The sequence below is a fragment of the Octopus sinensis genome, linkage group LG4 (assembly GCF_006345805.1).
Source record: "Octopus sinensis linkage group LG4, ASM634580v1, whole genome shotgun sequence".
In the NCBI taxonomy this organism is placed as follows: Eukaryota; Metazoa; Mollusca; class Cephalopoda; order Octopoda; family Octopodidae; genus Octopus; species Octopus sinensis.
Window position 1 is genome coordinate 118,353,060 of NC_043000.1, and position 12,500 is coordinate 118,365,559.

The 12,500-nt window shown below is 38.5% G+C and overlaps 1 protein-coding gene across 2 annotated transcripts in view; it reads left to right on the top strand.

Annotated features, from left to right (window-relative positions):
- LOC115210570 (solute carrier organic anion transporter family member 4A1-like) overlaps window positions 1–12,500 on the top strand; it is a 69,917-nt gene that overhangs the window by 84 nt on the left and 57,333 nt on the right. For both annotated transcript variants that reach the window (XM_036502405.1, XM_036502406.1), the window contains exon 1: window positions 1–86. This exon is cut by the window's left edge and continues 84 nt beyond it. The gene's annotated coding sequence lies outside the window, so the exon portion shown is untranslated. The remainder of the gene's footprint in view (window positions 87–12,500) is intronic.

Sequence of the window (12,500 nt, forward strand, 5' to 3'; positions counted from 1 at the left end):
CGAGTAAAATAAACTAATAACACGAGGATGGGATTTTAAAGAAGTGACTGCAAGAAGGAATGCGATATGGAAATCGGTTTAGGCAGGTAAGCAGATGATTTTGTGAAATATCTATATCTGAGAATTCATTTCTTTGTAGACTCAAACTAGCAGTATCGCCCGGCGTTGCTCGGGTTTGTTTCGACCCTTTAGAATTGGAATTTTTGAAACGTAAAAATTTTGCATTATGTAGCTTGTTATTCTCTTTAAGTGGACATTTTTCTGGTTGAAATACACCGAAAAATGACGACACAGCAGTCAAAAGATCGTAAAAAATAGGGATTTTCATAGAAAAAAAGCACCTTTTTGATGTAAATAATTTTTGGTGTTAACATGGTCCGATTTGAATTTTTTCATCTACGGAAGGAAGATCAAGCCTTTTTCTATCATACTCTCAATTTTGGTCAACTTGCGCCGCAGGGTCTCGGAGGAGATAGTGTTAGTTGAAGGCTACCAAACTTGCCATACACAGACAACTTCAGCTTTATATATAGAGAGATATATATGCGTTCAAAAACAACAACGTAAAATTGCATATGTCTGTTGATTAATTGGAGAAAATATGACTTTCTGTAGAGAAGATATATAGTTCGTAGGTTACTGTAATGCATCTGCGACTCTACATAATTTTATGCCCAATGGGCAATAGTTGATACCTCCACCATACACATATCTGTGTGTGTGCGTGTGCGTGTGTGTCTGTGTGTGTGTGTTTGTATATACCACATATACACCACGCCAGCTCTCATATACTCTTTTACTCTTTTACTTGTTTCAGTCATGTGATTGTGGCCATGCTGGAGCACCGCCTTTAGTTGTGAAAATCGACCCCAGGACTTATTCTTTGTAAACCTAGTACTTATTCTATCGGTGTCTTTGGCTCAACCGTTAAGTTACGGGGACATAAACACACCAGCATTGTTTGTCAAGCGATGTTGGTGGGGACAAACACAGACACACATACACATACATATACATATATATGACGGGTTTCTTTCAGTTTCTGTCTGCCAAATCCACTCACAAGGCTTTGGTCAGCCCGAGGCGATAGTAGAATACACTTGCCCAAGGTGCCACGCAGTGGGACTGAACCTGGAACCATGTGGTTGGTAAGCAAGCTACTTACCACACAGCCACTCCTACGCCTACATACATACATACATACATACATACATACATACATACATACACACATGTATGTATGTATGTATGTATTATGTATGTATGTATGTATGTATGTATGTATGTATGTATGTAATACGTACACAGGGTGTTAAAAAAGTTTCTCCGCAGTGAATTTTTCGGTGAACGGATTATCTCGAAGGGACTTTGGCCACGAAGATCACCTGATTTAACAACGCCATACCTTTTTCTCCTGGGGAGAAAGTAAAGGATCAGTATAGAAGAATCGCCCGAAAACCATTAATGAGCTAAAAGACGCAATCATAACCTTCACGTGGTCCATACCCATTCAGACTCTCCAAGATGTGTCTCAAAACATGTGTACTTCCGCATTGAAAATGAAGAACGATACTTTCAACACCTCTCATAAAGTTTATTTTTAAATCTTGTAACTTCTTCTAAATACTTTTGTAGTCTTATACCATCCTATAAATATATATTTCGCAATTAAATACTTACTGCGGAGAGACGTTTTGAACACCCTCTATATATATATACATACAGTGATGCCTCGATATACGAGTTCATTTTTACTCGGAGACTGCTTGTAAAGCGAAAACTCGTAAAGTAGAGCAATAATTTCCAATAGTAGCAATATTATAAATCACAATTCGTTCCCAGAAACATATTTTACCAATAAAATTCATAAAACTCGTAAATAAATGACAACAAAGCAACAGTAGAATGTAAAGAATCTTTATAATATAAAATCCTTTATAATAAAAAAATATTATGATTGTTTTTTTAATAACTTTTACTCGTATTACACTCGGGCACACCATTACTTGTAGATGCGATCGCCGATTCACAAGCACTCGTAGACGGACTGGTAGATTTCTTTTTAAAAATCAAGTCTACAGTTTTTTGCGTACAAGCTTTTTTCTGCATTCTATAAATTTCTCGATAATACGCAGAAGCATTTGCTATGATAGCAGAAACTTATGCACTTCGTTCAAAATTTGGATCTTCTTGCTTGAGAAATAAAACTCGTAAACCCGAGGTCACGTAAAACGAATCCTCGTAAAAGGAAGTATTGCTGTGCATACGTACACAACCAGGTGGTGCTTAAGTTTGATGTGTCTTACGCCAATCGTTGGCCGAAACATATCTAAGTTATCTAAGTCAACATATATGTACCATATATATATATATATAGTAGTAACAGAAAAAAGGAATTTCGATTATACCCGCGTGGTGAGTTCCTTTTTTAATTTCTCATATATATATATATATATATATATATATATATATACATATATATATATATGATAAAAGGCTTCCAAATAAGGAAGCGTAGTGCTAGAAACACAAAAAGGGATAATTTGGAAGCCTTTTATCATATTTCTATACGAAAAATATATAGTCTAATGACTAATTCGTCTTTTGTGCTAGGCCACTGGTAAAAATAATTTATTTTATTACCCTATTTGAATATATATATATATATATATATATATATATATATATAGATATATATATATATATAATATATATATAATATATATGTATATATATATATATGTATATATATATATGTATATATATATATATATATATATATATATATATGCACACAGAGAGAGAGAGAGAGAGAGAGAGATAGGAAAGGGATGCGTGGTGTTCGATCATATGATATAAATAATATATAAATATATGCATATATACATACATATATGTACGTACCTACATATATATGTATATATACATGCATATATAGGTACAGGACATCAAAAAAGAAAAAAAAACTTGAACACAATGAGAAACGAAATCATAAAAGAGAAACATAGAAAACGAACTTTTTTTCGAACAACGAAAAAAAACAGAGAAACGAGACATGCAACATAAAAAATATTCCCATTCATCAGTTGTCCCTGTTTCATCTACACCGCGTTTCAAAGGTAACGCGGAGTAGCTGAAACAGGGAGTAGACTTTATTATCCGAGGGGTTTCGCTAAGATATTTCTTTGAAACAGACAATCTCTATTTCAAGAACGTTCAATACAACTCGTACTTTTCCAAATAAAAATCGAATTTTGTGAAGGCGTCAATGATAGATCAGCGAAGCACGGCGGCACAAAATTTTCTAATGTTTGGTAAGACATTTTTATTCTATTTCAAACCAAATAAACAATTACGTAACTACGCGTGGAAATATGAAAATAAAGAGTTAAAATCTAACCTTATCAGGAGTGGCTGTGGTAAGTAGCTTGCTTACCAACAACATGGTTCCGGATTCAGTCCCACAGCGTGACACCTTGGGCAAGTGTCTTCTACTATAGCCTCGGGCCAACCAAAGCCTTGTGAGTAGATTTGGTAGACGGAAACTGAAAGAAGCCCGTCATATATATGTGTATATATATATATATATATATATGTGTGTGTGTGTGTGTGTGTGTGTGTGTGTGTGTGTGTGTGTGTGTGTGTGTGTGTGTGTGCGTGTGTTTGTGTGTCTGCGTTTGTCCCTCCAACATCGCTTGACAACCGATGCTGGTATGTTTGCTTCCCCGTAAATTAGCGGTTCGGCAAAAGTGACCGATAGAATAAGTACTAGGCATACAAAGAATAAGTCCTGGGGGTCGATTTGCTCGACCAAAGGCGGTACTCCAGCAAGGCCGCAGTCAAATGACTGAAACAAGTAAAAGAGTAAAAGAGTAATAATTACTGACGCAGTCATGCTTGAGTGCTTACTTGATTTTCACTGAAAACCATGAAGAAGCGGTGTACACGTCCTTGGACCAAAACAAAAATCGTGATCTGTGAGCAATGGACGGTTAAGATGAATACGGTTGAGGATTTCAGGTATCCTGGAAGTTGAGTAAACAACTCCGATATTGATATCAAAGTAGGAAAAGCACAAGCTTGTACAGCATGTCACAAACTCAAGAGAATATGGAAATGAAGATGGCTAAGGGGAACAGAAATCCCTCTGCTTCTTCTCACTGCCGAGTCACTTCTTTTATATAGCAACGAAACGTGGACACTTACCAAACAAGTAAAGAAGAGTTTTAGATGGATACACAAGGATGCTAGGAATATCCCTGGATGCGATGTGGCAGCAGTACATGACCAGTGAGTATCTCTATGGAAGCCTTCCAAAAGTGCCCAACAAGATCGGAAAACGAAGAAGAAGAAGAAGAAGAAGAAGAAGAAGAAGAAGAAGAAGAAGAAGAAGAAGAAGAAGAAGAAGAAGAAGAAGAAGGAGAAGAAGAAGAAGAAGAAGAATCAAAATTTTGCTCTGGAGCAAAAAGCATGAAACTCGCAAGCGTGACAGGCGTCATCTGACATTTGTCAACAACTTGAAGGACAAATGCCTCAAGAGTGAATTAAATAGAGGGAAACTGTATGAAGATCTGCTATAAATGTATGTGTAAGTGTGTGTTTTTGTGTCTGAGGTTGCCCACTACCGATTGACATCCGGTGCTGGTTTGTTTATGTCACCGTAAATAAGTGATTCGGCCAAATACACCAATAAGATAAATACCAGAGTTAAGACAACAAGAAATGGGATAGCTTTGTTTGACACAAACCTTCAAGATGGTACTCCAGCATGGTCGCAGTCTCATGACTGAAACAAGTAATAGATAATTCCTGAGACACATTAATCAATGTTCAAACTTTTAGGTTATGGAACCGTACAAAAACATTGGTTTCTTTCAGTTTCCGTCTACCAAATCCGCATGCAAGCCTTTGATCGGTCCGGGGCTATAGTAGAAGACACTCGCCCAAGGTACCAATTGAATCCAAACCGTATGATTTGGAAGCGAACTTTTTACCACACAGTCACGTGCTGTATGCGTTCATGAATTAGTACAAAGGTACTCAATTACGATAATATGTACTTGCAAATTTTTAATCAATGGAACCCAATCCTAGTTTCCAGTTCAATAACCATGAAAATTACAAATACTCTGAACTACTTCCGTTCGATGAAACTAGTGTCATTTTGTTTTCTATATTCAACCGATCGCAGGTGTTTATTATCTTTTTTTGTTTTTATCAAAATGAAGATTTACCTTACTAATATTAATATATCTAAGTTAAGGCGGCGAGCTGGCAGAATTGTTAGCACGCCGGGCGAAATGCTCAGTGGTATTTCGTCTGCCGCTACGTTCTGAGTTCAAATTCCGCCGAGGTCCACTTTGCCTGTCATCCTTCGGGGTCGATTAAATAAGTACCAGTTATGCACTGGGGTCGATATAATCGACTTAATCTGTTTGTCTGTCCTTGTTTGTCTTCTCTGTGTTTAGCTCCTTGTGGGTAGTAGAGAAATAGGTAATCTAAGTTTTCAGTGGCCAGGGTGTAGCTCTGGTGGCAACAGTAAGACATGCCAGCTTTCCTGCCGACGGATGCTGCAGACTGGTGGAATATGTGTGATTTCTCACGGAGGCAAAATTGGCAATTACGAGGCTCTCTATTAAGGATGTGGTGCTGGGGGTTTTGTTTCTCTAATCTCGAAGTTTCCAGACAAAGCGAGACATGGAGGTAGATGTTTTTCTGTTCTACATCAGAAGAAAAGCATGTGTTTCGTGTATCTTCCTTTAAAGATATTGGCTGTTATGCCTGTATGGTGTCTCGTGGTGGTAGCTTTATAGGAAAAAGCTTTTGAGGATCTTGCCAATGGGTGGTTGATAGGGTGTCGGTTAAGTGTCGGTAATTATTAGTTGCAGTGTAGGGTGAAGATTGTATGGGGATGAATTTGCTTCTGTTATTGCACTCAACTTCAAAGATTATAAGAATTAAAGTGTTTAAGATATCTGTGCTGTCCGATCCTATCTAATCAGCGTCAGGAAGCTCCTAGCTATATTTGTAGAAACATCTGATTGAATGGAAAATTAAACTTGATTGCTTTTCACTCTCTAAATCTCTTAACGTTTGAGATGAGCATTCTCCATATACACTAACTTATCAGTAAAACCACTCCTCACAAGTGCCTCATTATTGTTGCATACCACACATAAATTCAAGCCTCTGCTGCTGATACTTGTGACTAGGTTTCTAATTACAGCTGGGGATGGGAGCCTATGAATACTAGAACTTTCATCGTTCAGCTTTTCGTAAGGATATCACTTGCTTGTCTCGATGTCTAGAGTTAGGCCCAGGAAATTCACTTTTACTATAGTGGTGGAAGAAGAGCAAGGCCGAATTCTTTGTCGATATTTATAAGTTTCTCTCTCAGTTCATCCGTAGTGTGGTTGTTTATATGACTAGAGATTACCATCAGCTATCTGCGGATAGCTTTTTAGCGGATGTAGGATAAATAATCCGACCTACCCTATATGATCCCCCTATCCTGGGTTGCAGAAAGGAGACAACCTTCAAAGAAATCCGGAGTGGAGCCCCGTAAGCGGTTTAGTGTTCGACTCGACACTCTTCCGGCAGCTCCTGCAACCAAGCTGGTGCCAAACATAATGCTCTGCACTCCTTTGGACTACGTCAGCAAGGTCGAGAGAGGAATCCTGATGACTGGGCTACCCAGGATTTTCTTACATCTAGCCCAGGCCTGCGCAAAACTGGAGAGGAAACTGGAGGGGACATGAAATGTAAAAGCCAGGCAGGATTAGTCTGGTTTAGTGTTTGTAATTTCCATTGTCTCCCGAGACAAAAGGATGCCCACAACAACATTTTATTCACGATTTTCCTGTTATTTTTTTATTGGTGGTGGTGGTGGTGGTGGTGGTGGTAAGACGTACTCTTTTACCCTTTTACTTGTTTCAGTCATTTGACTGTGGCCATGCAGGAGCACCGCCTTTAGTCGAGCAAATCGACCCCAGGACTTATTCTTTGTAAGCCTAGTACTTATTCTATCGGTCTCTTTTGTCGAACCGCTAAGTTACAAGGACATAAATACTACAGCATCGGTTGTCAAGCGATATTGGGGGAACAAACACAGACACACAAACACACACACACACACACACATACATATATATATACATATACACGACGGGCTTCTTTCAGTTTCTGTCTACCAAATCTACTCACAAGGCTTTGGTCGGCCCGAGGCTATAGCAGAATACACTTGCCCAAGATGCCACGCAATGGGACTGAACTCGGAACCATGTGGTTGGTAAGCAAGCAACTTACCACAAAGCCACCTCTGCGCCTATATATAGGCGTAGTATATATTCTTTTTGTAAGATGATAGTATGTGGTTTGAAGGAGAAGTCAAGTTTCCACAAAGGGGCTACATCGTTAGCTTGTTATTAATGCCAGTCATAATTTATGACGAATCCAATTTGCGAGCTTAGCTACAGTTGTGTCGTTTAGAAGTTCGCCTTTCAACTTCGTGGTTTCACGTCTAATTCCACAACGCATTTAGACTGGGAATATGTTTTCTAACTTAAACTTGGGTCTACCAAGACCTTGTGAATGACGATAGTGGAAATCTGTTTGGAAGTGTATTAGAAGAATTACTCTTTCTTTTTGACGGTAGACTTAAATCATCGAACGGTTTAACATTCCCACCTGTTGGGGTACCTTTAACAGAATCCGTTCTGTTTCAAGCATTCGGACCAAGTCTCCGGGTCTTGACATGCAAGCAATGTTGGAGGCCCTGAAAATGTTGGAAATGATGGAATCCGTTTTTCCGCCGACTAAACGACAATAATAATAATAATAATAATAATAATAATAATAATAATAATAATAATAATTATAATAATAATAATAATAATAATAATAATAATAATAATAATGGATCATAGATATAGCATGCCCAGCTGACAACAAGGTATGCGATCAGGAAGAAAGAAAAGTCGATAGATATGACGGGTTAGCTTGGAAGGTTAAGCAGTTGTGGTTGATGCAAAAAGTGGTAGTAATACCAATAATTGTCGGAGCCCTGGGAACAGTGAGTAAAAATCTCGAGAAGTACATGGAACAAATAGGGGCTGCAATAAGAGTGGAGCACTTGCAGAAAACAGAACTGCTTGGAACCGCTCAAATACTCCAGAAGGTGCTCGAAAAATAAGAGGTGTTACATTAGTTGACTGGTAGTGAACAGCTGACACCGTAGTACATCTCCAGCATTAGAAGCTGTGCAAAGGCAATAATAATAACAATAATAATAATAATGGTTTCAAATTTTGCCACAAGAGCAGCAATTTTGAGGCAAGGGATAAGTCGATTTTATCGATCTCGATGTTTCACTGGTATTTAATTTATCGATCCCGAAAGGATGAAAGGCAAACTCGACCTCGGCAGAATTTGAACTCAGAATGTAAAGACGGACGAAAAGCCGCTAAGTATTTGTTCTAGCGTGCTAACGATTCTGCCAACTCGACACCTTTATAATGATAATAATAATAATAACATTAGAAGAGATGTATGGGAGCGACGCCTATTCTGTAAGTTTTTCGAAGGAAAAAATATGTTTCGTAATTATTTTCTTAAATATATGGTGTGTATGATATATTGAGTAATTCTTGTTCGAATTCAAAATCACTAGGACATAGTGATGATAAGGAATCGAAGAACTTTGCAGAGTTAAGCAAATAAAGAAGAGGGTACAGAAATTATGCTTTCTCCACACTACACCGTAAGAAGGCCCGGTTTCCCCGTTTCTCCCATTTCTCTGGCGTATATGCTCCACCCTGGACGGGACGCCAGTCCACCGCAGGATTAGTTAATTTTACCAACTGACTGGAAAGGAGCAACTTGAAATGAAGAGTTTTTCTCAAGATCACAACACATCGCCTGGTCCAGGAATCGAAGCCACAATCTTACGATCAGAATTTCAATACCTTAACCACTAAGCCATGTGCCTCCACGTACAGAGATTTTTGTTTGTTGTTTGTTGTTTATTCCTTCTCGAACTACGCCTGGCTCATAAGGGCCGGTTTCCCGGTTTCTTTCGCTTATAGGTTCCCCACCTGGATGGGACGCCGGTCCTTCGCAGGTGAGCTGCAAAATGCAGGAGGAAAGAGTAAGAGAAAGTTGTGGCGAAAAAGTCAGCAGAAGTTCGCCATTACCTTCTGCCGGAGCTGCGTGGAGCTTAGGTGTTTCGCTCATAAACACACACATCGCCCGGTCTGAGATTCGAATCCGCGATCCTTCGATCGCGTGTCCGCTGCTCTAACCACTATACCATGTGCCTCTACACAGAAATTGTACACAAGTTAAATATCTTTGCAGCTAAAGATTAAGTCACAAGTCAAATGTACGCTTGAAGCGATATGCACCATTGATGAAGTCACGAGTGGCGACGAAATGACTTTGAAAAGCCTAACTGGTTGATTGATTGACCGATCAATTAATCGAAGAATTGATTAGTTAATTGGTTAAGTAATGTTATGTCCCAGTGGCGATATTGTCCAAACCCTCATCGCCACTGATGTGTCCGATGATGACGTCGTATTTCGTCGTCCCTACGGGACTGGTCCAAACGACATTAATCCAAACATAGACAAAGAGAAAATACAACAACGCGAGGACGTGGAACAAGTACAGTGTTATTGGACGCCCAGGAAAGGAAAGAAAGAAGGAAGATTTAACGTTTCGAGCGGAGCTCTTCGTCAGAAACATAGGAAAAGGAAAGATCCAAAGAAGGGAAGACGGAGAAAGAAAATCGCCAATGATACACACGCGGTCACATGTATATATTCACATGCACAATGGGCTACTACACTGGTTTTGTCTACCAAATTCACACTCACAAGCCACTAGTTGTTCCGGAACTATAGTAGTGGACATCTGCCTTGCCCTTGGTGCAGCAGAATGGGACTAGAACTAGAAACCACATTTTACTCTGAGAACTCCGGGTGCGAACAACTTTCATGGTTTGTCTTCGAAATGCCAACGAAAACATCCTTCAATGTGAACATAGTAGCTATTCAGCACCAACAACACAAAAACAATTGCTTCACATGTCATTAGTACGACAATCTTTCTATACATAAACAACATAGAAATAAACTGCAAAATCGCTACAAATTCCGAGTCTCATAATTTTCTTACCTCCTAGAAAATACTTCGGTTTTAATTAGTTGCTAACCTTCTACAAAACTCAGTTATGACCTATTTTGGAGATGTGCTCGCATATTTAGGATAACGCTGTAGCTGTTACTCACACAATCACATGCGCCATATCCGAATCGAAACCGTCCCCTGAACTGGCAACGGTTTAGCCAAGAGCATGTTAAAACTTCTAGCTCACCTATATGCTGTTTATTCTTTACCCCTTCTGCAATTACTTCAACGACATCTAATCACCGCTCTTCTTAGACTAAAATGTTGTATACTTTCTTATTTCTTTATTGTCCACAAGGGGCTAAACATAGAGAGGACAAACAAGGGCAGACAATCGGATTAAGTCGATTACATCGACCCCAGTGCGTAACTAGTACTTAATTTATCGACCCTGAAAGAATGAAAGGCAAAGTCGACCTCGGCGGAATTTGAACTCAGAACGTCGCGGCAGACGAAATACCTATTTCATTACTACCCACAAGGGGCTAAACACAGAGAGGACAAACAAGGACAGACAAATAGATTAAGTCGATTACATCGACCCCAGTGCGTAACTGATACTTATTTAATCGACCCCGAAAGGATGAAAGGCAAAGTCGACCTCGGCGGAATTTGAACTCAGAACGTAACGGCAGACGAAATACGGCTACGCATTTCGCCCGGCGTGCTAACGTTTCTGCCAGTTCGCCTCCGAATGTTGTATACTTTCTCAATACAGAATCAATCAATACAGTCTCTCTTCTTTTCCTCACCAATGCAATATCAGAATCTTAGATCCCTCGCTAAATGGTTTGAATATCACACCCTACGAAAACAATCCTTTGAAATTTCATACCCTGAGATTTTCTTTCAGAAAATAGTCCACGCATTTTCAACATGATTATAAACTGCTTATATTGTGCTAGTTTAGGCATGGCGCATTAATAGGCATTGCCTTTTTTATCACAATAACTTAAAAAGAAACCCTACCCTGCTTGTTACTGATATGAAAAGTGTCCAGTTGTATATAGATGTATTCTAGATACTTTAAACTAAGTTTTGTCGGTAAAATATACGGAAAATTCAATTGATGACTCCAAACTAATGGAAGAACATGAGAGGTTTGAGGACTTAGCAAACATGACGAGTAATATCTAAGAAAGAAATAACAATAATATCCAGAAGATAATCGATTCCGTTTTGATCCGTTAATATTGATAATTAATAGAAATAACAATCCAACATAGAGAAACAAGACTATGTAACATCCATGCAATCATAAAAGGCATTTGTGAAATTAGCAAAGCTATAACTAGAAATTGAAACATGATCTCCTCCGGGGCCTTAATTATGATACTCATTAAAGATTTAGGAGCTATTTAAGAGAAATTCGTTCTCTTGATATTCCAAAGTCTTCTGTTTTCTCTGTTATCAATTTATTGCTATGCGTGTTGTTAGATTACTTCCTTTTTGTTTGTCAAGATGTTTTTACTCTTTGCGCCATATTTCTCTAGCCTTACTTCAGACGTCATGGAGGCAGCGAGCTGGCAGATACGTTGGCGTGTCGGACAAAACGCTCAGTGGCATTACTTCTGAATCTGTATGTTCTGAGTTCAAATACTGCTGAGTTCGACTTTGCTCTACGTCCTTTAGGAGTTGATAAAATAAAGTACCAGTCATGTATTGGAGTCGATGTAATAAAGTTGGGATCTTTTCGGTTTGACCGGCAGTTTTTTTAAATAACTTCCACGTAACTAAACACTTTTAAACTTCGTATACTGGTAGAATGTGTTTATAAAACATCTTTTTCTCTTGGCTTTATTGAGAAAATTCTATGGTTTGTAAGATATTTGTTGTTATTTTTTCCATCAATTTCTGCAATTTCAACCAATCAATGACGTCTATTGAGGTGAAAATATTCTGTGCCGTATGAATATGTTCCTCGTTTAAGAAACAGATTGGGTTTATTTACATTTCTGAAGAAAAAAAGATACCATTCCCCCAACCCTAACCCTTACCCTAACCCTTACCCTAACCCTAACCCTAACCCTAAAACAGATTGAAATGCAATAGATCGATATTAGGGTCATAATTATGGGTGACAATTTCATATGATACCGCTAGAAAAAACTGCCGTTCAAACCGAAAAGATCCCAGTCTTGTATTGCGGTCGATGTAATAAAGTTGCTTTCCCCCTTCAAAATCGCTGGTCTTGTGCTAATATTACAACGAATATCTGAGGCATTCTGCTCATCGTTGTTATATAGTTTTTATTGTTTCCGTCATTATAATTCCATAGAATTTTTATTATTGTTTCAAGTAGATTTTAATGA